At 45.7% G+C, this 25,369-nt stretch overlaps 1 pseudogene; it reads left to right on the forward strand.

Moving 5' to 3' along the window:
- LOC134376083 (zinc finger protein 717-like) overlaps window positions 1–18,665 on the forward strand; it is a 51,860-nt pseudogene extending 33,195 nt beyond the window's left edge.
- The last annotated feature ends 6,704 nt before the right edge of the window (window positions 18,666–25,369 follow it).

Genomic DNA, 25,369 nt, shown 5'->3' on the forward strand with positions numbered 1-25,369 from the left:
ACAGCCTGAAGTGTGGCTGTGGACGGAGCTTCTAAGGGGAGCAACTGGTTGTCCTGGCACTGGTGGGAATCTCCTGGCCTGCCCTTCACCTAAAAACATAACCTCTTGGACATGAACCCTTTCTTTCGCTAACCCCAGTTTTATTCCTTATAGACAAATTAGTGGTCAGCCAATCAGATGCTGGTATTGAGAGGAAATGACAGAAATTATTTCTGCCCTCTGGAGTCTCTCAGATTTGTGAAGAAAGAAAAGCTATCCCAAAAAACAAGGAAAACCCACACCAGTAAGATGGTGCAAAATCCTGCAAAGCAAAGTTCACTTTGGACACAAGGTGGGGGTGGGGGCAGAGTGCAGGGTCTCCATGGAGGGTGGTCATTGACTGTTTCAGTGAGCCAGATGGGGGTGAGAGGATGTCCCAAGTGATAGGATGGCCTTACTTGACTCTTGTGTTTGCTACTGTTGTTTATTGAAAGCTGTAGTTGTCCATTTGTTTAGTGACTTTTCAAAAGTATTTCTGTAGAGACTGTATTACATGTTGTGTGTAGTCACTGTAAGTCTTTGATTTTTTTAGGTGTGTGCAGCCAATGTTTTCACAGAGATTTTCTTGAATGTCAGGTGCTAAATAAGAGAAAGAATGAAAGGGTGAAAGAAAAATAAAGAAAAAGAAAGAAAGAAAGAAAAGGAAAAAAGGAAATGAAAGAAAAAGGGAAGGAGAAGAAGATGACGAAGATTGTCTAGATCTCCCAGTTTTCCACACTGATTGGCTTCTAACTTTGTCAAAACAGAAAATCAAGCCTTGTTTCAGATCTTTTGTTACCCCCAGACAGATTATAACATACAAACACAATAATTTGCAAGTAAGATCTGCTCTGCTATATCTGGAACCAGTGACAAGGGCTCCACAGTAGGAGCTAGGGCTGTTGTCTTAAGGACTGGCACCAAATCAGGGAGAGATTGGGCCAAGGACAAGTGAAAACTCCACAAAGCTCTCTCACCATTTCTCTCTCTTTTTTCCATCCACATGGTTGCTGTAAATCTTTGATGGTTTTTAAGAGTTTTGAAAAGTTTGTTTCTGGGCCGGCCCCGTGGCTCACTTGGGAGAGTGTGGCGCTGGCAGTGCCAAGGCCATGGGTTCGGATCGTATATGGGGATGGCCGGTGTGCTCACTGGCTGAGCATGGTGCAGACGACACTGTGCCCAGGGGTTGCTATCCCCTTACCAGTCAAAAAAAAAGAAAAGAAAAGAAAAGTTTGTTTCTGATAGTTTTTGTTTTTCCGTATTTCTGTCCAGGAACAGGTGTTTGGGCAGCTAACTTTGTCATTCTGCTGACATCTCTATTCCTGAACTCTCTGTTGTGTTCTTTTATCTAAATGACTTTTCCTGTGTCATTACTACAGTATCTTGATTACCATTGCTTTGCAGCTGGTTTTAAAATTCTGAAGTGTGAGTCCTCCTAATTTGCCCTTTTTCATGTTGTATTCTGAGTCCCTCATGATTTCATATAGATTTCAGCATCAGCTTTTAGTTTCTGTAGTCACTGTCATTCTGATAAAGATTGCATTGAATCGTACATTGTCTGGGGGAGTATTGCCATCTTAATATTAAGCCTACTGATCCATGAACATGGGATGGTTGTCCATTTATTTAGATCTTTAGCTTTTTCCAACAGGTTTGTAGTTTTCAGAGTATAAATTTTGTACTTAAAAAAATTTCTTCCTATGTATTTATTCTTTGGGTGCTGTTGTAAATAGATTTATTTTCTTAATTGTATTTTCAGATATTGTATTGGAAGTGCATAGAAGTACAGTTGTTTTTGTGTGTTAATTTTGTATCTCCAACTTTGGTGAACACATCTTCATGTTGGTTGCTTCCAAGTTATGAAAATTATGAACAATGCTGCTGTCAACATCCCTGTGCATGGTTTTGTGTGGATCTACATTTTCAACTCATTTAGGCAAACCCACCCTTGGGAATTGGTTTGGGGTCCAAGACATACCTCTCTGCCCCGTGGGATTGGAATGAGAACAGTTCACTCTGCGCAAATTGAGTGGATATGGGTCTATGGTGAGGTTTGTGTAAAACCTGTGTGTGAGTTGGAGCCCAGTGATTTATCAAGTGCTGCTCTTCTGTGTAACAGCCTTTCCAGTAGGTGCTGCTGTGAATAAAACTGAACAAATATCCCTGTTCAGTTGAAGCTGGCATTGTAGGAAACAAGAGATGAGGGGTGGAAGTAAAATACACAATGTGTCAGATGGTGGTTATTGCTGAAGAGGGAGAGAAAGGTGGTGAATAGTGCAGAGGCCTGGGCTGTGTGTGTGTCTCTGAGCATTTCTTGGCATCCTTTGTCTGTTATCTCTAATGGTTAGTGAGTTTTGTGTCTGTGTGGGTGCACCCACCTGTGTGTGTGGTGACACAGTCTATGTGGTTTTGTATGTATTTTAGGGGGGCACTGTGAGTGTATGCTCTTTAAAATCTGGATTACTTCCTTTGTGCCTATTTTCCCTGGTAGCATCTTTGTTTCCATGATAAATAGAAGTGGGGAGAGCATGTTCCACTTGCCACTGTGTAACAGAGACAAAAAAAAAGGATTACTCAAAACACCATGAATGCTATGAGAAGCCCATAGGTCTGCACCCCAGTACCTCCTTTGTTAGAAGGAGAAAACTGTGTGCACAGCCCTTATTCAAAGTTAGCTTTTCTTTTATATTGTAAAGCCAAAGAAATTTCACGAGAAAATTCAGTTGATTTGATCATTACAAAGGGACACAAGGACATGGGCAACATTACAAAAGTTATCTACGACTAAGTATATTTAAACAATGGAAATTAGTAGCATAAGTAAAATTATGTGACATTCCAAAGTACAATTACTGAAAAGCTAAGTTTGTCAAACTGGCTCATTATCTAAAGTATAACCTCTCCTTAAGCGAGAGTTACATTCTTATGATAAAATCTAAGTATAATTATTTCTGAAATTTCCCCTAACAGACATCTTGCCCCTAGCAAACATTTTTTTCACATCTTTCCCTTCAGCAATTCTTAAAATTTCTGAATACGATCGGTATGACAACCACTTGTTGACTCTAAAACCATTAAAGTATACAATCCCATACCTAAGAGTTGATTAGATGGGCTTTTGCCCTCTATCTGTAAACTGTGGCCTCCTACCCAAGGGCTTTTCAACCATACATGCATTTACCTAAAAATCCTATTCTAAAATCAAATGAGAATCAAGATTTTTAATGCTCTACAACAGCAGACATTGTTGTCTTGTTTCTGATATTAGGGAGACAGCATTCAGTCTCAGCATCAAGTGTGATGTGGGTTGTGGGGGTTTTCATAGATGTCATATAATATCTTGAGTAATTTCCCTTCTGTTTCTAGTTTATTGTTTTCATTGCGAAGGTATGCTGAACTTCGTCAAATGCTTTTTTCTTTATCCATTCTAGATATTAACACCTTGGCAAATATAGGATTTGAAAAATTTTCTACCATTCTACGTGTTACCTTTTCACTCTGTTGATAGTGTCCGCTGAGGGACAAATGTTTTTAATTGAGATGAAATCAAATTTCTATTTTTTGTTGTTGATGACAGAGTTTGTGGTGTCATATCCAAGAAATAATTACCACGTCCAATGTGGTGAAAGTTTTGTCCTATATTACTTCTAAGAATTGTTTAGTTGTAGCTCTTTCTTTAGGTCTTTGACTCAAGGAGCCAGCTTTGTACTTCTGCATGTGAATATTCAGTTTTACCAGCTCCGTTTTTTCCATGGACTTCCTTTCCCACAGAATGATCTTGGCTGTTGAAAATTATTTTATTTATATATGAGGGTATCTTTCTGGGCTCCCTATCTTTTCCATTGATGCACATGTCTGTCTTTATGCCAGTACCTCAATGTTTTGATTACTGTACTTTTGAGTAAGTTTTGAAATCAAGAAGGGTGACACTTCCAACTTTGTTGTTCTTTTTCTTTTATTTTGGCTATTTGGCATTCCATGAGATTCTGTTAATTTTAGGATGTTGCTTTCTATTTCTCTTTGAAATATGTCATGGGGCTTCTGATATGAATTGCATCAAATTTGCACATCCTTTGTGATAGTACTGACATCTGAATAGTAAGTCTTCTAACCCTTGCACATGAGATGCTGTTACTGCCAGACCAGGCTCAGCTTGCCCTCTTGCATTAAACAAATGACTCAAATGTCCAGAAGTTGGTGCAAGGATTAGAAGACGTATTCAGATAACCAGCTTCTGGGGAATTACCAGCTAAAATCACTGCAATTTCTGATGCCTATTCTGGGGGTTATAAAGGAGAAGAGGCAGGAAGATGAGAAGGAGTTTTTGTGCTAAAGAAAAAAGTGGGGGAGTGTTTGGGAGCAGCAGATGGTCTGAGTTTAATGTCAGGGTCCCATAATGGATCAGAAGCTTCAGTGTCATAGAGTCTGTGGTCAGCTTCAAGTCCTTGATGTTACCTTGAGGTTGGTGTCCTTACCTCTTAGGGAGAGCTCAAGGAAAATAACCTCAGTCAAATATCATAAAAAATACTTGACTTGGATTTTGAATTAATGTGGATGCAGTTTTCCTTTCAGTAAGAGGGAGAGTTTGCAACCAGGAAGGTTGTCTTGCCTCTCTCTTATGTCTCCTCTTGTTTGCAGCCAATTACACAGGTAAGAAAAACAAGAAAGTTAGTTTTAGTTCTTAATCGTAGGTGCACCCCTCTGAAGCAAATTTACATAAGAGCTGTTGATTTCATCTCCTGGCTGTCTCTTGATTCTTCTGCTAACTTCAAGGAATTGATAATTATCAGTTACCAAGTTAAGGGCCAACTGAAACATTCTGCTTGGTCTTAGTTACCCCAAAGATGGAGGCTTTTCTGGCTAAGTTCCCTTTCAATGCCCCGCTGTAAATCATTCTATCCATTTCTATGGATATGGGCCATAGATGTTGTCTAGGTACCTCCTGCGGAGGGAGGGCATCATACAATTTATCTTCCAATGGAATTTCTTGACACGGCGATAGAAATATTCTTTAATTCCTTCTTCATCTTTGGGGTAATAAGACGTAGTTTTCTGTTCTGAGGTTTGATCTTCTTTTGCATAGTTTTTTTTTTCCTTTGAAACATTTGTATAAAATGTATATGAACAAAATAACAAGGAATAACATGATTATTGTAAGAATGATTCATCCAAGAGATATATAGAGAAACTCAGTGGGTAATAAACATTCTCACCATCCCCAAACCCCTCTGCTGGCATTGCTGTATTCCTTTATTAGGTTCAGGATATGTTTCCATTCACCATCTACTGTCATTTGAACTTTATGGTAGACCTCATTGGAAGTTTGTAAAACTCATTCTAAGTCAGCATCTAAAAGTCATAATTCCTCTTGTGGCCGTTTAGCTTCCATGGATATGACATCCTGAGAGGGATTGAAATTGGTCTGAAGGAACAATTTGTCTTCAATATCTAAGTTATCATAGGATTTATTTACAGCAGGCAAACCTATTTTTCCTATGACCATTGTATTACACCAGATGCCAGTTTTAGAGATGGGGAAGGAAGATTCTATACAGGAGTAATCAAACAGCTTCACTGTGGTGTTGTATTGACCCTCCCAACAAAAATGACCCTTTCCCACACACCAGATGTTGTGGTTCATAGGAGTTGATATTAAAGGCCATACTTGGAAGATATCAGAGTTCCAAGTAAATTGAAGGCAAAGCCATTTTCCCCTCTTATTTTCACAGTCAGAAAGAGAAATAGGATTCCATGTGTTTGAATCAGTTAGAATAGCCCAATGACTTCCCATAGGAAGGACTCTGGTGTGATCGACAATCATCCCAATGCCTGCTAATTGAATTACTAACTCTGGGTTCTATTTAGTTTAGGCACCTGGGCTTTAAGAACACAGTACCTAAGTTCACATTTACCATCCAGGAATTTCTATAAGGCATGGGGGCCATAAGCCTCCCAAAGGTTGAGATTGGATGTCGGCTCTGAGTATTGTGGTCCATTGTCTCATACCTATTTCAGATTCCATTTGTATCAGTATGGTCATTAGTGCCCATTGGGTTTGGGTGCATGCATGTTTCCATCTCTGAGTTTCAGAATAAGATTGTATGATTTGTTGGTTTTTTCTATCCATTTGATAAGGACCTCATTAACCTTTTTTGCTGCTTTCTAGCCTTTCCCTTCTTCTTTTTATGATATCCCTTCTATATGTCCTATCTTGGATAAAGAGGGTTTTCCTAGAGAATGCCTTTCTTCAGTGGCTGCAAATTCTGCTTGTCTCATAATGCCTAATCCTGTTCCTATTCCCCCTATGAGATCTCTTTTCAGTCTCTGTGGGGGCCAGTTCTTGTGTATTCAACATGAATGTTGATGTCAAATTATATTAGTAGCCTCAGTGGAATTAGGATATATAGAATTGATCCAGAATCTCTGGGTGTCCCAAACCACTGTTAGGTGGGTGGATGTTACTCCCAAGTTGGCTTTTGTCTGGGTATTCCATAAAGCTTCCCATAGTTGACCTGATCTAATGGTCAAGTTTGTACTGTCATGTATCTCTGCCAACCATGTGATTCCCATAAATTTATTTTTAAGAATTTTATTATCCAGGGCCATGGGCATCCATCCACAAGTACAAGACTGAGGAGATTTTGAGCACATCATACCGTGGCAGAATACACATGAAGCTGCTGTCCTTTTCCCATCATACCAAGCAAAGTTCTAAGCCTCTGATCATTAGTTTCTATAGTAACACAATGCTCTTTCTGATCAGAATGCTCTAATAGTTTATCAGTGTCGTTGTTGGGCAAATGCTCTTGTAACAAGTCATATTTTCTATGGCTTTTGAAGTAAAGTTATCCCAGGAAAGGATTTTCTTTCGTAAATTCAAAATTGAGCTGTTTCATCTGGTACCTTTCATTACATAATTATCAAAATCATGCCATATGACATATGCTTGTCCCACAGGGAGATCTGTAAGATTGGCAATTTCCCAGAAATATCCTTCAGGCTTAAAAAGTGGTGGAGGGGGTGTCATTCAGATAGAAAGGACCATGGGAAACAAGGTACAATGTAAAAGCATCTTCTATTAATTACATAAAAATATAATCATAAAACCATTTATTTAACTTTCCTGAACAGGTATTTTAGGTCTTCCACTGGATTATAATTCCACTGACATTTGGAGCTCTCCTGTTCCTGAATTTTCTTCAGTAGGTGCCCTTATGACTCATGTGTGATGAACCCAGGGCTTTATACCTGAAAGCTTTAAGGCAGAATGGGTGGTTAATAAAACGTCATAGGGCCCTCCCCACTTTTCTTTTAGCTGTTGCTCAGGACCCTGTTCTCTCCAAGACTTCAATAACACCTTATCTCCTGGTAAGAAAAAAAAAGTTTCAAAGGATCATCAGTGGGATAAGTGCACCTGGAAAGAGCAAACTGATGAATTAATAGCAACGTTTCATGTAACTGTTTTACATACCGTTTCACTTGGATCTCATTTCCTAATTCAGGATTACTTAAGTATAACCATGCTTGGAAAGGTCTCCCAAATACAATTTCAAAAGGACTCAATTTGAGTCCACTTCTAGATCCTTCTCAAATATGGAGCACGGCAAGGGGCAATGCCTTATCCCAGGTAAGGTGGGTTTCTTGGCAGAGTTTGGTAAAGACTTTTTCAAGATTTGATTCATCTTTTCAGTTTTCCCAGTGGATTGCGGCCCCCAGGAGGTGTGGAGCCTCCAGATGATCTTTAAATTTTTACTCACTGCTTGCAGCAGTTCAGCCACAAAAGCAGGTCCAATATCACTCTGTTTTGAGGCGGGCAATCCAAATATTGGAATTACTTCCTTTAATAGTGTTTTTATTACTTCAGACACCTTTTCACATCAGATGGGAAAGCGTTCTACCCACCCTGAGAAGGTGCCTACCATTACCAACAAATACCTGAAATCCCCAGCAGCTCTGGGCATCTGAGTGAATTCTATTTTCCAGTTTTCAAAAGGACAAATGCCTATATATTGTACACCCTGTTGTATTGGGTGTACTTCTGTTTTAGGATTTTTTTGGCACATATTTGGCATCCTCTGGTTACTTGCTGAATAATTTTCCTCATATGAAGTCCCTTAAGTTGGGGCTGCAGCCATTCTCTCAGGGCATCTCGACCATAATGAATCCCCTTCTGCAAATGTTTAATAATTAAATACACAGGTGCCTTAGGAAGCAAAATCTTGCGTGACTTATTAATTTTCCATTTCTTGGAATGATCCTCACATGTGAAACCCCATTCTTTGGCTTTTTCCTGATCCTCAATGGTGTATTGAGGTGTAAATCTCGTGAGGTCTATGTGTCGGATTAAATCAACTACTAAGGGGGCTTTTTTAGCTGCCTCTTTACCTCCTCAGTCAGTGGCCCAGCTCCCTTTTTTTATCATAGAATTGTTCTTTTGATGCCCAGGACAGTTCATGACAGCCACTTCTGCAGGGAACATCACTGCCTGTAGAAGTGTTAGTATTTTGTTAGGGTATTTCACATCTTTACTTCCAGGAGTTAGCAGTCCTCTTTCCTTCCAAATGGCCCCATGTGCATACAAAATCCTAAAGACATACCTGGAATTGAAGTAAATATTGACTCTTTGACCTTGAGATAATTCCAAAGCCCAGGTGAGTGCAATCAGTTTGGCTTTTGGGGATGAAGTCCCAGTGTGGAGGGGAATGGCTTCTATCACCTGATTAGCAGTGACAACAGCATAGCCTGTGCAGTGTTTACCATCTCCCGTAAAACTGCTGCCATCCATGTATAGCTCTCCATCAGGATCCATCAATGTCTGATCAGCAGGTCTCGTCTACTAGAGTAAATCAAATCTAACACTTCAATGCACTGGTGCTATAAAGGGAGCTCATCAGAAGAAGGCAGTAAGATTCCTGGATTCAAAGAGGTAGTAACTTGTAGGCTAATGTTAGGATTATCAAGCAAAATTGCTTGATATTTTCCCATCCTTCCCATTGTTGGCTAGTATGCTCCCTTCTGTTCCAGGAGGGTGAGCAGTTGATGAGGCACATAAACAGCAATTGGCTGTCCCAAAGTAAATTTCTTGGCTTCCTGGAATATGTCATATGTTGTGGCCACTGCTCATAAACATGGGGGCCATCCTTTTATAGTCTGATCTAATTGTCTGGAGAAGTAAGTGATAGGTTGTAGATTTTCTCTTACTGTTTGACTAAAAACTCCTAACCCCAGCCCCAGTCTCTCATGCACATATAACTTGAAAGTCTTTCTGGCGTTAGGAAGGCCTAGAGGTGGAACCAACTGCAGATTTTCTTTGTGTTTCAAAGGCTTGTTGACATTCTGTAGTCCAAACTAGGGGTTCAGAGTCCAGACATTTTAAGGCTTCATATAGGGGCCTTACTATAGATCCATAGTTGGGGATCCAAATATGGCAAACTCCCACCATGCCCCACAATCCTCACAATTGGTGTTGGGTATTAGGAGTCCTGATGGCCACTATGCCCTGTTTTCTCTCATTTAAAAGTCTTCTTTTTCCTTTTTGTAGTTGGAACCGCAAATAGGTAACCTTTTCCTTGCAAGTTTGGGCCTTCTGAGAAGATACCTTATATCCACGCTTGGCAAGGTGGTTTAGCACCTCTATAGTATTTTTTAAAACATTTTTCATAAGTGGGGATGTGTAGCAGTATATCATCCATAAATTGTAGTAAAATCCATTCATCGAGTTGTAAAGGCTTTAAGTCATGAGCCAAAGCCTCACCAAACCAGGTAGGAGAATTCTTGAACCTTTGTGGTAACACAGTCCAACAATATTGAAAAATCATTTTTGTCTTTGGATCCTGCCATTTAAAGGCAAGTAGCTGTTGGGTCTTCTCATCTACAGGGATACAGAAAAAAGATCCTTCAAGTCTAACATAGAGAACCAAGCATAATCTCCAGGAATTGTGGTCAATAAAGTATATGCATTAGGAACAGTGCAGTGAATATCTTGTACTGTTTCATTAATGGCCCAGAGATCTTGCACAAACTGATATTCTCCCATGTGTGACTTCTTTACTGGTAATATTGGAGTATTGTGAGGAGATTGGCAAGGTCTAATTAGTCCATATTTTAAAAATTTGTGTAAGACTGGTTGAATCTCCTCTAAAACTTCTTTCCTCAACGGCTACTTTTTCTTTCTTGGTATGGGTGCCTTAGGCTTTAATTCAATGGATAGGGGTGGGGCATTGATTGCATAGCCTAGGACCCCATCTGCCCAGACTTGTGTACTCACTTTCTTATGAATTTCAGGTGGAAATGAGTCCATGAGTGGATCTTCAGTTTCAGCAAGTAGCATGTGAAGTCGCAGAGCTTGTTCAGGAGACACCTGTAGTTAGCTGTTTATCTTCAGAGAAAAGGGTTACTTGAGCATTTAATTTGCAAAGTAAATCATAACCTAGCAAAGGAATTGGACATTCAGGTAGGTACCAGAAGCTGTCTTAAGCTAGATGGCAAGAAGGTCCTCAAGATGTTGCAAGGTCTTTTGTTGGGGTTTTCCAGTTATTGCTATTATAGGCACAGATCGGTTAAAGTCCTTTGCCAACCTACTGTTTAACACAGGGGACATTGTCCCCATGTTGATTAGAAAATTAACTAATTTTTTCCCCACTGTCAATTGTACCCGGGGCTCCTGTGGGGAAATAGAAATTGGTTTGTTTAGATTGAGGGGAGCCCCTGGGCCTCTTTATTCTCCTTTTTTCACCATCAGTTTTTGTACTCTTTCCCTCTGATTTCTTTCTTTTCCCTTCTCTAACTTTGGATTTGTGATTCTCCAATGTTATGTTTACAGCATGCCCACTGATTGGCCTCCAAACTTCTTCTAGTGTCCCTTTTCCCCTCTCTCTTCTTATAACCTACAGTCTCCAAAAAGATAGTAGACTGTCTGGGTTTTTTAGCCTCTCTGGCATTGTAAACTTTGAAAGCAATATCCACCAGTGATGAGGGACTCATACCAAGAGTGCCATCTAGCTTCTGCAGTTTTTTCTAATGTCAGGGGCACTCTCTCCAATAAATGTTAAGTTGACTGTCCTCAAATTTTCTGGGGCCTCTGGGTCCACATCACTATACTATCTATAGGCTTGATACACCATTCTAAAAACTGTGCAGGTCTTTCATTAGTCTCCTGACATAATTCCTAGATTTTGTTTAAGCTTATTAACTTTGTTCCCCCTTTCTTTAAGCCAGCCAATATGCATTGATGATAATGTGCCAGTCTCGGCATTCCCCCATTACTGGGATCCCAATTAGGATCTACCAAAGGCAAAGCAGTTGTTCGATCAGAGGTCCCATTAGGATCTACCTGATGTGTTTGTCAAGCCTCTGCAGTAGCCTTGTCAATAGCTAGTCTCTTTTCATCGGCTGTTAACAATATATACATTAGGGACTGGATATCACCCCATGTGGGGCAGTGGGTACTAAACACAATAGTGAATGGTTCTGCCATTTTCTGTGGATCCTCCCGATATGGCGGATTTGAGTTTTTCCTGTTCATCAGATCTGACATTGAGAACAGTGTATAAATCCAAAAATTACCAGCAGGTTGTCGCTGAGCACTCAGTCCTCCTGTGGGGAATTGCTTTAAAGGGAATTGCCCTGCTGCATATGAGCTTGCACCTGGACAAATTGGGTGCCCTGGGGATTATGGAAGGAGAGACCGTTCCAGCTTCCTGACTATACCTTGGGAGAGACCTGGGGCCAGGCATCTCTGTGTCCTCATCTCCTGACAGTGGTGGATCTGGAGGAGCATTGAGGTGCCCTGGCTGCAGAGGTGCAGAATCAATTGAGGCGGGAGGGAGATTTAAGGTTTCTATTAAATCCTGGTCTTCAATTTCTTTTTCCTCTGAGTTTTCTAGCTCTAAAACAATTTTCCGAGATTTCTTATCCTGTCTTTGGACCATGAGATGATTTCCTTCTTTCTTAGCATCCTGATTGTGGAGAAGCATAAAGGCTTGGACATATGGGATCTGATCCCATTTTCCAGATCTCTGACAAAATAGTTCTAATACTATACCATTTTAAGTACAGTAGTTCAGAGATCCATTCAAGGGCCAACATTCTTCTGAATCTAACACATACACTGCCCCCACGGTATTACAATAATATTTCATCATTTTCTTAGTCATGGGGGTGCAGCTGTATTCACCCCATTTTGTGATTATGCACCCGAGGGGACTCTGAGTGGGGACTGACACGTACTTCCCATATTACCCCACACCCTTGATCTTTATTTCAAGTCTGGTGCCAACCTTCAACTGGAAGATTCTTATGATTAGCTGGGACACAAACACCACTGGATTTTCCATATTGAAATATTTCACATGAAAGGCCCGAGCCTGACACTAAAGGCTAGTGGAGGAAGGAGGGGTAACACAAGACAAGAAATGGGCAACTGACTGTGACTTGGTTCCAGGACCAAAAGTGTCTTTCTCAGAGAGCCGGTCCTTCCTTCAGTTTCCTAGTGAGTTAAAAACAGCTGTGGTTTGGCATTACCTTTCCTCAGTGACCGTAAGGCCAAAAGGCATGAGATTAGATCTTGTGACCCCAAAGTAGTAGCACAAAGAACAGGCAGAAACAGTTGCCACATATAGATGAAAACACTCAAGCACGTGGACACATACACATCCCAATGAGATGTCTCAACTAACAAACAAATTCTTTGGGCAAAATTCTAACTTGCCATATTCCACACCTATGGTACCCATCCCAACATTAATCCTAACAAACAGCATGGAATAGAGGGTGTCTGTGGTGTGCACACCAACAATATCTCACCGATCCAAGGATTCATCAATCCAGCTACAAACTCTTCTTTCCTCACCAACCAGGAGAAAACTGGCAGCCAGCAGCATGGTGAGGAGAACAGGAGAATCCACAGGGTTAAAAGGACCCTGGTGGACACTTAGGAATCCCCCAAATTCTCCATCATAGGGCTTGCTTGACAGCCCAGGATAATCTCCAAAAACATGACTGGGTTAATCCAGTGTGCTTCTGCAGCCAATTGCTCCAGCCATTGGGATTCAGGGGAATGTCCTGGCAACTAAGGGTGTTTCCTGGCTTGGCTCACCAAATTTGTTACCACCAGACCTGGCTCAGCTTGCCCTCTTGCATTAAACAAATGACTCAAAAGTCCAGATGTTGGTGCAAGGATTAGAAGGTTTATGGAGATAACTGGCATCTGGGGGATGACCAGGCTGAAATCATCCCAACTTCTGATGCCTGTTCTGTGGATTATAAAGGAGAAGAGGCAGGAAGATGAGAAATGTTTTTGTTCTAAAGAAAAAAAGAGGGGGTGAATCTGGAGCAGCAGATGGTCTGAGTTAAATGTTGGGGTCCCATGATGGATCAGAAACTTCAGTGTCACAGAGTCTGTGGTCAGCTTCAAGTTCTTGATGTTACCTTGATTTTGGAGTCCTTGTCTCCTAGGGAGAGCTCAAGGATAATAACCTCAAGCAAATGTCATAAAAATACCTGACTTGGATTTTGAATTAATGTGGATGCAGTTTTCCTTTAAGTAAAAGGGGGAGTTTACAGCCACCAAGGTTGTCTTGCCTCTCTCTTATGTCTCCTCTTGTTCGCAGCCAATTAGAGAGGTTAGAAAAACAAGAAAGTTACTTTCAGCGCTTAATTGCAGGTGCACTCTCTGAAGTCAGCTGGCATAAGAGCTGTTGATTTCATCTCCTGGGGGACTCTTGATTCTTCTGCTAACTTCAAGGAATTGATAATTATCAGTTTCCAAGTTAACGGTTGACCAAAATGTTCTGCTTGGTCTCAGTTACCCCAAAGATCTTTGATTTTCTGGCTAAGGTCCCTTTCAATGCCTTTTTATTTATTTGTATCTTCCTTAATTTCTTTCCGTAACATTTTGTAGTTTTCAGTGTACAAGTGTTTTGTCTTCTCAGTTAATTCCCAAGTATTTTATGCATTTCAAAGTTTTTATTTGTGGTATTTTCTTAATTTTCTTTTTACATCATTCATATTAGTGCATATAAATGCAAATAATTTTAGCATGTTGATTTGCTATCCTGCAACTTTGCTTATTTTATTTTTAGTTCCAATTTTTGGGGTGTTTGTTTTTGTGTGTGCATTCTTTATGAATTTCTACTTATAAGTTGATTTGATCTGTGAAGAGACATAACTTTATTTCATCATTTCAAATTTGGATGCATTTTCCTTTTCCCAATTGCTCTGACTAGGATTTTTAAATATAGTATTGAGTGGAAGTGGTGAAAGCAGGTGTCCTGTCTTTTTTCTTAGGGGAGAGACTTTTTGAATTTCACTACTGATTATGATCTTTCTGTGGGTTTTTCATATATGTTCTTTATTATACTGAGATAGTTTTTTTTCTCATACTAGCTTCTTGTGTGTTCTTATCATAAGTGGGTTTTGTATTTTATAAAATGTTCTTCGGCATTTATTGAGACACTTGGGATGTTTCAGTCAGTTTGCTAATGTGGTATATTACATTGATTGATTTTCATGTGTTGAACCATCTTTACATTTCAGGGATAAATATCATTTATTCATGGTGTATAATCCTCTTAATATCTGCCAAATACAATTTGCTAGTATATATTTGAAAATTATCACATTTATATTCATAAAGACATTTGTTCGCAGTTTCGTTTCATGTAGTGTCTTTTGTTCTTGGTGTCAGTATAATTTTGGCCTCATAGAATGAGTTGGGCTTTTAGCTTTTGGGAAGAGTCTGAGGAGGATTGGTATTCACAATTTTTAAAATGTTGGTAGATTGCATCAGTCAAACTATTTGGCCCTTGGTTTTTATTTGTTGGGAAGTTTTTAATTACCACATCAGTCTAAAACTACAGGTCTATTCAAATTTTCTGTTTCTTCATGACTTTGTCTCAGTCCGTTGTGTGTTTCCTGACATTTGTCCACTTCACCAGTGTTTTCCACTTGTTGACATACCCCGAGAGACTTCTTCAAATATGTCAGAGGCATACAGTTTAAGCAGCTGTGCTCTGCCGTTTTTATGCATGTGCTGTGCAGCTGTTGATATGGTGGGAAGGTGTGGGGTGAGGAGAAACATTCTACAGATCCATAGTTTAGTTTTACATTTAGGAAGCCTGTGTTTCTATGGCTTGATTTGCATAAATCCTTCTCAGTCCCCACCCTTCTGCTTTTGTTTAGTGAGACAGGAATTTTAGAAGGGGATGGAAGTAAGTGTTTTCCTTTCCCCAGATAGTTTGTTCCTGGTAAAATCTCAGTTTGTTAGTCATTTGAGAAATAGTTGGGCTTTTTAGAAGGCAGAACTTGTTAAGAGGAACAGAATTCTCTGGGCCCATTTGGAAATGGCTAATTTCTCCTCCTCGCCTCCCTTTGCTGAAGTCAGGGAGAATTTTTTTTCTAAGATCTTCACTGTAAGAGCCTGGTACTATTTCTAGAGGTAAATCATGTAAATTTCTGATTAAAAAATTTTTAAAACCTTAATAAAAACACTAAGGATTTTAGCTCACGAACTTCAGCAATTCACCAATTATAGTTTAGGTTTTCCTATACCTGTACTCTTCCCCCAGGGGTTTCTTATGGTTTCTGTTGAAGTAAGTTATGATTCTCTGGATGTGCGTCTGGGTCTCCAATTTGGGGCACTGGTTTGACATGAGGACTCAATTCTGTAATGGACCTAAGAAGAGTTGGACTGAGAAAGATAGGCAAGGTTCTAGAAAATGTTACTTTATTGGAGGGGGCTTGTCAAAGAACAAAATTTCAATAAATTTAGATGAAGATCTCAGTTTAATTTAAAGTGATTTTAGAATCGGGTGACAAGTTGTTCCATAAAATAGAATTAAATGTTCTAATGAGCTGAGCAGAGGAGGTTGATTTTAAAGACAGCAAAAGGCAGAAGAAAGCAAAAACAAAAGAAATGGGTTGGGTATTTCTTATTTACTTTCCTCCTAAGGTGAGAACAGGAAGACAGAATAATAGAAATAAAACTATTCCTTTTGTGGAAGAATTAAAGTAGAGATAACTTCATTATCATGGCTATTGAAGATTTAAATTAGCCCATTTGGGAAGCTGCTGTTATCTCTTTCTCCTGATTTCAACCTAAGTGACCTGGAACTTAGCAGGGGCAACTCCACTTTGAGTTTTAGTCCGTTCTTGTTGGGCCCAGTACAGAAACTTAGTCCAAGACAATGGCCTCCTAAAATTTTTATTTAATAAGTTTGAGAGTGTGGTCTGGGGTGGAGAAATAAGCTGTGAAACCTGAGAGATCTGTTTGCAGTGTTCTGTAAACACACTCTCATTCCCTCAGTCTTCCCGTATTGTGTCCCATGACTGAGCTCTCTCTAACATAGTCCATCATCTGGTGGTGAACCTTAAGTACAGAGCAAGAAAACAACGTGTACAAGGGGTTCCAAAGTACCCACATCTGTTACTCACTGCTCCAGTGGGTCACCCGCAGGAGGTATGTTTCACATCCTACTTCTGATGCCAAAACTGATAAAAATGAGCTTAGACACGTTAACATTTTAAAAAGTTTATTTGAGTAACCAGAAATTCATGAATTAGCACCAAACTTCAGGTGGCTTGGGGCTCTACCAAAGAAACATAAGGGGGAAACTTTTAGACAGTGTTCACAGCAGCAAAACAAATGAAATATTTGATTGGTTTAAGTGGAAATTCTGTAGTTAAAGGCTAGTAGACAGTTTTGATAGGTTAAGTTACTATGAGTTAAGTGTCAGTTTGCTACTTAGGCACCAAGAAGAGCTGAGCCACCTCCAGCAGGCCTTCATGGAGGGTCTACATCATGAGGGTATGACATAGTTCAGGATCAACTCAATTTTCCACTGGGTGGGACGAGGAGAGACATATAGTCAGTGGCAGCTCCATGAACCACTCAGAGGACTAGGGTGGAGCTCAGGTGAAGAAGTATAAACCTTCCAGAAATGTGTGCTTGAGGAGAGATATGAAAGCTTCCAGTGAGAAATATTCTAAGTTTTCAAGAACAATTTTGAGGAGGAATGACAAAATTATTAGTAATGTCTAAAAAATTTGTTGTGAGGCCATTAGCCTGAGATGGTTCTGCTGTTCTTGGTGAATGTGTGTTCCTTTGGGGCACAGTGGTGGCTCTGTTGTCTATTAGCTTTCTTGGAAATGTCACTGAAGTCCTCTGAGCCTAAATTTTCTATGCTAAAAAGCAGTTCAGTGACAGGGAAGATCTCATTTACTTTTTGTAGGACTAAATAGGACAGGGAGTGGCAGGTGGTTACCTAATGCTTGGCTCCCTATGAGTGGCTCCCAGATGTGCTATGGCTGTTCAGATTTATTATTTCCCTTTCCTCTATAAAGAATTTATCACCCCTCACTGACCCAGGGATTTATGTATTTTGAAAGAATCACATAGAAAGAAAAACTGTTTAACTGCTTGTATCAGTGGTTTGAGATTCAACCTTGGTGGTCCTTGTCTTTTCTGTAGACACAACAGCATCCCTAGTTCTTGTTTATGGGAGAGGGGTTCCAGGATCGCTCAGGTATCTCAGAAGGTTCTGACTGAGCCTTAATCATACAAGAAAAATGTGTTAAGTACATACTATATGCAGTCAATTTTCTATACACTTGGCAGAATTTAATGAACAATGGAGTTGCCAATTCATGATCCTCAGTTCTACTCAGGACGTCAGAATCTCACAGTAGACCTCACACGCAGGTTGTGTTCAGAGAATGATAGATGGGACACCCTCATGGTGCCCTCTAGGTATGGCTCCATCCTCCCATATCCTGATGGGGATGACAAACCCCTAGACCAACTAAAAAAAATGAGTGTGATTGAGGTCCAGGAGGAGTGCCCTCTGTGCCCCCCAGCAATGTGGGAAGAGTATGTTGACCCCGAGTTTGGGGTGTGTCTGTCTTCTGATTAAGCAACAGCAGTTCCAGCAGCACAAAGCTAAACAAGGATGCCATGAAAGGGCATTTTGGAAGGAACTGACATGTCTCTGGCTGCTGTCAATATGACTACCCCAGAACCAGCAATTCCATCTTTGGCACCTGGCTGAATCAGTTCTCAAACGATTCCTGTCAACTTCAGAACTTTCCTTGTTTCCAGATAATGGTGGTCTATGTGAAGTTCAATGTGACCAGCTCAGATCTGCAGCATCCCGAACACCTTCTGTTTCATCAGATGGAGCATCTAGTGTCCACTGAGGCACAGTCAGGGTGGTGGTTTGGACTGCAGTCTAGAAGACTTTCTGGGTGAGAGGTTATGCATTACGACATTCCTTAAAGGCAGTGAGAGTTTTCTGTGTTTTGAAAAGCAAGGGGAAAGTGACTTATGTTGGTGGATCTTCCAGTTGATCTGGATGCACAAGCATCTCCAAGGATTCCTCTAAAGTCAGCAGCAGCACTGATGCCACATTTAGGGTCAGCTCTGCAGCAAGAGTCAACTGCAGCACTGGCCCCTTCCCACTTCCAAAACTCTGCCCAAGACTCCTCCAGCATAAACCATGCAGTCCCTGTCAGTACCATGCTCTTTCCTCTGACTGTAGGAAATGAAAGTGCTTCAAGAAATCCAGCTACTTCAGGTGGTGGCCAACAACTGTGTTATTCAGCCAGAGGAGCAATTTGGGGGCAGGTTTGAGTCCATGGAGCACCTCTGTTAGAATTACAAATAAGGGCCCTTCAGAATTTTTTTCTTGAAATCTTTGGGCAGAGGAACTCCTCCTTGTGTCCAGCTGCAGAAAGCCTATGGCTATGACTCCCTGGTCAGCTACAGACCCTGTTGCAAGGTGATCACTGGGGCAACAGCCAGCCATACCTGTGAAGGTCATGAAAACAGACCCTTATGAAGCTGGGGAGTGGGTGACTGCACTGGCCCCAAGGGTGAACTGCCGGGAGACTCAAAGTTTGGACTAAGCATGAGTTTGGGGACTCAGAAAGCTGGTATTGGATTTAAAGAGAGGATTGTGAGAAGATGGCAGACTAGAGTTGCCCTGGGCATGTTCTTCCCACAAAAGAACATTATCTGTGGACCATGAGAGAACCATCATGCCAGTGGCCCACAGATGCCTGTCTGAGAGAGCAGCACTGCCCTGGGCCACACCACTTGGCCTCCAGCTGGCTGTGCCTGGTATTGGGATGACCAATGGCTGTGGGCTACACTCACAGGAGTCCCTCGCTCATCCCCTCCAGGAGAGGAAGGATAGAGACCTGAATGAAGGGGGCCTCCTCCTCTCTAGGGGGAGTCCAGCCGAGGACCAGCTCACTATGCCACCATCCCCTCCCCATCTCTGCACAAACCAGCGAGGCTGTCCTGGACCCTCCACGGGGTTCTGAGAGAGTAGACCAACTGTACCACACACTGAGCAGAAAAGAATGCATTAGAAATTGAGACCAGGAACACAGGTAGCTGGACACAGACAGAAGCCACTCGTGGGGGGCCAGGCAGCTGCCCTGCAGTCAGGGAATGTGGCCCTGGTGGAGAGGGATGTGCTCCAGGGGACCTGAGCCTCTGAAGCAGCATGGCTGGATTGAGAGATGGCTCCACCTGCCAGCCTGGTGACCTTTGGGCCTCTCTGAGGCTCCATGAAGCACAGGACTGTGGCCCACCCACAGCCCCTTGCTGCTGTAGTATGCTGTGTCCTTGGCCTGGGAACCCTTCCCAGTCTGCTCCTGCCAAGCAGCTCAGAGTCTCCCTCCCACCACCTCCATGAGGCTCCCCTGATTTCTCCCCTGTACCCGCACACCTGGTTTCTGCTGTGGTGCAAAGCAAACATCTCTGGCCCCTGTGGGGACTCCCAGATGGAGCCATGGCAGTCTACTGCCCTTGACACCTGGGCCCCTTATCCCCCAGCTCCTCCAGGATGCTCCCTGACCTCTCCTGGGTCTACAGAGCAGCCCATTGGTTTTGGAGAGCAGGGTGGGCCACCTGGCATGGAGGAGGAGCACCCGACCTCAGTACCCCCACTCTCCCTGTATTAGTCTGTTTCTGTTGCTTATAATGAAATACACAGAACTGGACGCCTTGTATGAGAAGAAAATGTATTGCTCACAGTTTCCACAATGTATTGCTGGAAAGTCCAAAGTCCAGGGAACACATGTAGTGAAGGCTTTCTTTGGTGGTAAAGAAACAACAGGGTGGTGACAGGGTATTACATTGCAAAAAATGGCATAGCGGAGAGAGCAGAGAGAGGGACAGACAGACTCTCTGCTCCCTTCTTTTAAAGCCCTCAGAACTGCGCCCCTGACCGTGATTCTTAATCCATTCACTCCTGCATGGTCCTGCAATCCAATTTCCTCTTCAAGGCTCCACCTTCTGACTACCATGATAGGATTTCCTACCCTCTTAACAGTCACAGTGGAAGCTAAGTTCCTAATACATAAAACTTGGGGGACACAATTCAAGTTTCAGTGAATTTGGGGGAGACAATCCAATCCACTACACTCCCCAAGCTCTGGCCAACATGACCACGCACGACTCGTACTGATATGGGCCTGGGTCTCCTTGGTGCCCTTGTGGCAGGTGTACAGACCATCATCCTTATGACTCAGGTCATGCACCATGAGACCCCCACATGCCTGCCGTGTGCAGAAAGTCATACTTGTCACTGTGGCACAGCTCCACGCCATCCTTGCACCACACCACATGGGCCTTGGGCTCTGAGACCTCACACTACAGGGCCAGAGTGCCTTGCTCCTCAGTGGACACATCATCCAGCACCTTTGTTAGGGGGAGGGTGTGGCTGGTGAGGGAAGCCTGCAGACCCCACAGGGACAGCTCACCTCTGACCACCATGCACGCAGAGGCTGACACTTTGGGTGAGGAGGCGCACGCAGTGACTGCCTCTGACCACCAGACACTCTTCACACCAGCCTGTGGCAGTGGCCCTCAGGGGTGATCCTGCAGAAACTGTCATTGGAAGGGAGTGTCCTATTGAGAATCCACTCATCCTCATGAGACAGCTCATGTGAGAAGAAGACCTGTCTCTCCTCTGTGGCCCCATGCAACCCCCAGGGCTCCCCGACTTCCACAGTGACCTTGGCAATGCTGTGGGCATGTCCCACCTGGCACCGGTATATGTTGGCGTTGGCAGGCGTGAGCCAGAGGACACGCAGTTTAGCTGTCTGGGTCCCCAGCCCCATCTTCAGCTTGTCAGATGGGGTCAGAGGCACATCATCCTTGCACCAGTGCACGGCATTGGGGAGAACCCTGAAGTCACAAGAGAGGACCACCGACTGCAGCTCATGCTCCACCTTGGGCTCCAGTGACCACATGAGCACCACAGAGATGTCTGCAGAGGAGAGAGAGGGCAGGGCTGGAACCAAGGACAGCAGATCCACCTGCCCTGGCCTGCCCCAGACCCCGAGCCACATCCACTTGAGGTCCTGAGCTGTGCCCACTTGAGGACCCGAACCATGTCCACTTGGGGCCCTGGACTATGTACACTCTATGCACTCGAGGCCTTGAGCTGTGTCCACCTGAGGCCCTGGGCCATGTTAACTCCGGCCCTGGACTGTATCCACTCGGGGTGCTGAGCTGTGTCAACTTGTGGCCCTGAGCCACATCCACCCACAGCCCTGCTCTTTGTCCACTCAGGTCCTGGGCCACGTCAACTCACGGCCCTGGATTGTGTCCACTTGAGGCCTTAAGCTGGGTCCACTTAATGGCCCTGGGCTATGTCCACTTGAGGCCCCGGGTCATGTCCACTCGAGGCCCTGAGCTGGGTCCACTCATGGTCCAGAGCCTCATTCACCCACAACCCTGCTCTGTGTCCACTCATGGCCCTGCTCCGTGTCCTCCCACCTGGGCCCGTGAACTCACCTTTGGGGCTCGCCCACAGCCCCGTCTCCTCCTTGTACAGTGCGGCCTCCATGAGGGGCTGCAGCCCCTCGCACCAGAACGCGGCCGACTCCTGCCGCACCTCCAGGTCCTGCAGCCGCTTCTTGAAGGGCACTGAGGGCTCTGCGGGGAGGAGGCTGGTGAGAGATGCCGGGGCGGGGAGGGAGGAGGGGGCTGCGGGGAGGCAGAGGGCGTGGGAAGGGGGCGGGCACGGGGAGTGAGTCCACAAGGGGCAGAGGGAATGGAGGACAGGGTGGCAGGGGAAGGTAGGGGAGTAGGGGGTGGGGCAGGGGCAGGGACTGGGACGGTGGAGGTGGTTGGGGAAGGGCAGGGAGCTGAGAAGGTAGCATTGGGGAGTTATGGGGTGGGGAGGAGGCAGAGCAGGGGCGGAGTGGAGCAGATCAGTGGAGGGCCCAGGGCAGGCTGAGTAGGGGACTCCAGGCGGAGGGCAGGAAACAGGGTGGGGGGAAGGGGGTCACCACAAGGATAGGACAGGCCTAGGGTCATCGCCCACATCGCTTGCATTTTGCGGACCAAGAATGGAGACCCGTGAAAGGTGAAAGCCATGCAGACCTTCAACTCTGGACTCCACAACCCATAAAACGCCCTTGAGAGGCGACCCCAGCGCTAGGGCTTGTGCAGGGGCTGGGGAGGGGCCCCCACCCTCCGGCACTCGGCAGCGACTGCTGCGCAGGGACCTCGTGCCTGGCACCCTGGAGATCACCTCACACGATGACCAGCCCGGAGCTGTAGGTCTGGCCCACAAGGTTGGACGCTGTGCAGGTGCCCCACAGGCCCCAGTCGACTGCGTGCAGAAGAGGATCTGGAGCACGAAGTTCTCCTCTGCAGCCTCCTGTACCAGTGCGCTGGTCTCTGCCGCCAGCTGCTGGTCCTTCCACACTGTATCTGGCTTGGGCTCGCCCATCACGTAGCAGCTGAGGTGCGCGCGCTTGCGCCCGTCAACTGGCAGGTGCATATCCGGGTGGCAGGAGGCAAGGTCGGGGCGTCCTGGACGCGCAGGGCCGTGAGCTGCTGCTGCATGTGCCCCAGGAGCGCTGCCCTGAAGGTCCCGGGCAGGCCAAGCGCGTTGGCAGACGCGTCCAGCAGGAGCTCAGCGGTGGCGCTAGCGGAGCCCACGGGTTCTCCGTGCACACTCGGTAGGTGCCTTCGCGCGGCCCCGTCGCAGGGATGCAAAGCGCACTCGCCTCGCCAGGCTCCTCCAGCGCACGCGGGGAAAGTCGGACGCGCCCAGGCGCCACCCGACCTTGGACCAAGTCAGGGCAGCAGCGGAAAGTGGCCCAGCGCCAGGTCCAGGATGGTGAGGCGGTACAGGTCGCCGTCCTGGCCCAGGAGAAACAGGGCGCCCGCTTCCCGGCTGCTGGTCCTTCTCCCAGGTCACTTGCAGCGTGGGGCTACCCGCGATCTGGCAGCTCAGCGTGGCGTCCTGGCCACTGACACCACGAAGGCCTTGGGCCAGGTCAGTAAGCCCCGGCGCCGCTGAGCGGGGAGGGATCGTGGTGATGGCCGGGGCGGGGACCTGCACCGCGGTGAGGGGGAGGTCACAGTGTCAATGGGGATGGACCCCGGATGCACAGCGACCCCCCAACCCCCCGCCTGTGCCCCACCCGGCCTCCTTCCTTATGCGGTGCTGCCTGGAGAAAGCAGTTTAACCCAAGGTGGACTCCTCAGAGTGTCCTTCCTCCCCAGCTGGTCTCACACACCCCCCACCCCTGCCCCCCACCCCCCAATCACACAAACACAGGAAGCCCCACCGTCCTAGCTGGAGGTCCACTTGAGCACCTGTCCCCATCACAGAGCCCTCTGCAAGCAGGCGGGCCCTCCTTCTCAATGGCACCTTTTGCCGCCTGCTCCGCTGCACCTCCTCACCAGACCTGCCTGGTGCACCATGCGCCACTGTCTGCTTGGGTGTCCTGTCTCCTGCCCCATGCACTACTGCCATCCAGAGTTTCAAGCTTCAATTTGCCTATGTGTCCCCCACAGGAACAGGGAGACCGGCTGAGCCCCGACAGGCCTGGGCATGGCAGGCCCATGGTGGGTGCCGGCTCTTGCTGCCTCCTCTCATGCAGCCCCTCCAGCCTCCACCAAGGGGTCTGTTCCACCTGCAGCTGCCCTGAGCCAGGGTGGGCCTCGCCTGTTCCACAGGATCCCCACCTCCTCTTGACCCCAGAGGGCACAGTCTTCATCAATGAGCAGAGAAGAAATGGAGACCGTCCACCCAGCAAGACGGGGTCCTCCCAACAATACAAGCACCCCCAGCCCACTCCCCTGCCACTTTGCTGTGAGCACTGACTCCTGCCCTCCTCGTACCCCCACAGGGCCTGGACCCTGGGTCAGGGCCGGGAGGGTTGAGGGCAGCACACTTGTCAGTGGTTTGGCTGCAGAGAACAGCTGGAAGTTCCTGAGGTCTGGAGCTAGCAAGGCCAGTGACATCCCCTGGAAGAACAGGGGACGTCCAGGTTGAGACCAGGTGGGTGGTGCTAGTGGGACCCAACCTGTGGGCTGTGAGTGGCCTGCTCACTCCGAGTTCCCAGCCACAACTCTGCCAGCTGGGCCCCTTGCAGGGTGGGGCTGGATGAATGGGTCATCTCAGATGGTGCTGGCTTTTGCCCACCCCAGACTGAGCCCCACCAACCACCGTCCCCTGGTGCAGGTGTGTGAGGTGAGGCTGTGCCCTGCCTGACCTGGGTCTTCTGTAAAAACAGCAGGCAGGAGCGGGCCCCATGGGCACCAGGATAGCTGACGAGCTTTAACCCCCTGCACCCCTGGCACACACAACAAACTCACTGTTGAGAGGCACCTACGTGGCCCACCCTCAGGCTGGAGCCTCCCATCTCTGGGCCTGGGCTGCCCACTGTGGAAGGAGCCGAGCCAATGTTCCCGGGCCTGATTCAGGTGCCTAATCCCCCTTAATTTCCTTCAAGGAGGCTGAGCCAGACCAGTCTCCTGACTCACTGTGTGGTCAGCACCTCTATCCCCAACCTGTACCCCCACCCGTGCAAGGCCTGGCAGCTCTGGGGCCAGGCAGGGCCTGATTTCAGTCCCTTCTGGAGGTTCACCTCCACGGGCATCACCCGGGCTACTCTGACATCAGCCCTCCAGGAACCCTGAGCTCTGAGCTCTTCCCAGCACTCCCCAAAATCATAGGTCAATCTGTGGGCACCCCAAAAGCAGGACAAGGCATTCTCTCCCCGCTCCCTCTGCACCCACAGTCTGAGCTGGCCTGGCCAGAGCAGGTGGGGGCTATGGCAGATGATACATGAGTGAATGTGTGGGGGCAGCTTCTCTAGGACAGGACAGGGATGGGGCAGGGAACTCCTGTCACTGCATGTGCTGAAGGGGACCTGACCCCAGCTCTCGGCAGGTGCACAGGCTGACCCTGGCCTGGCAAAAGTGGATGGAGAACATGAGGTCCTCATAAGCCCCCACGGATGATGCTGAGGGCCTGTTGCCTGCCCAGGGCCTGCATTCCTACCACAAGTGCATTGCTGTCTGGCGGCAGGCCCAGCA

This window comes from Cynocephalus volans, chromosome 4 (assembly GCF_027409185.1).
Source record: "Cynocephalus volans isolate mCynVol1 chromosome 4, mCynVol1.pri, whole genome shotgun sequence".
In the NCBI taxonomy this organism is placed as follows: Eukaryota; Metazoa; Chordata; class Mammalia; order Dermoptera; family Cynocephalidae; genus Cynocephalus; species Cynocephalus volans.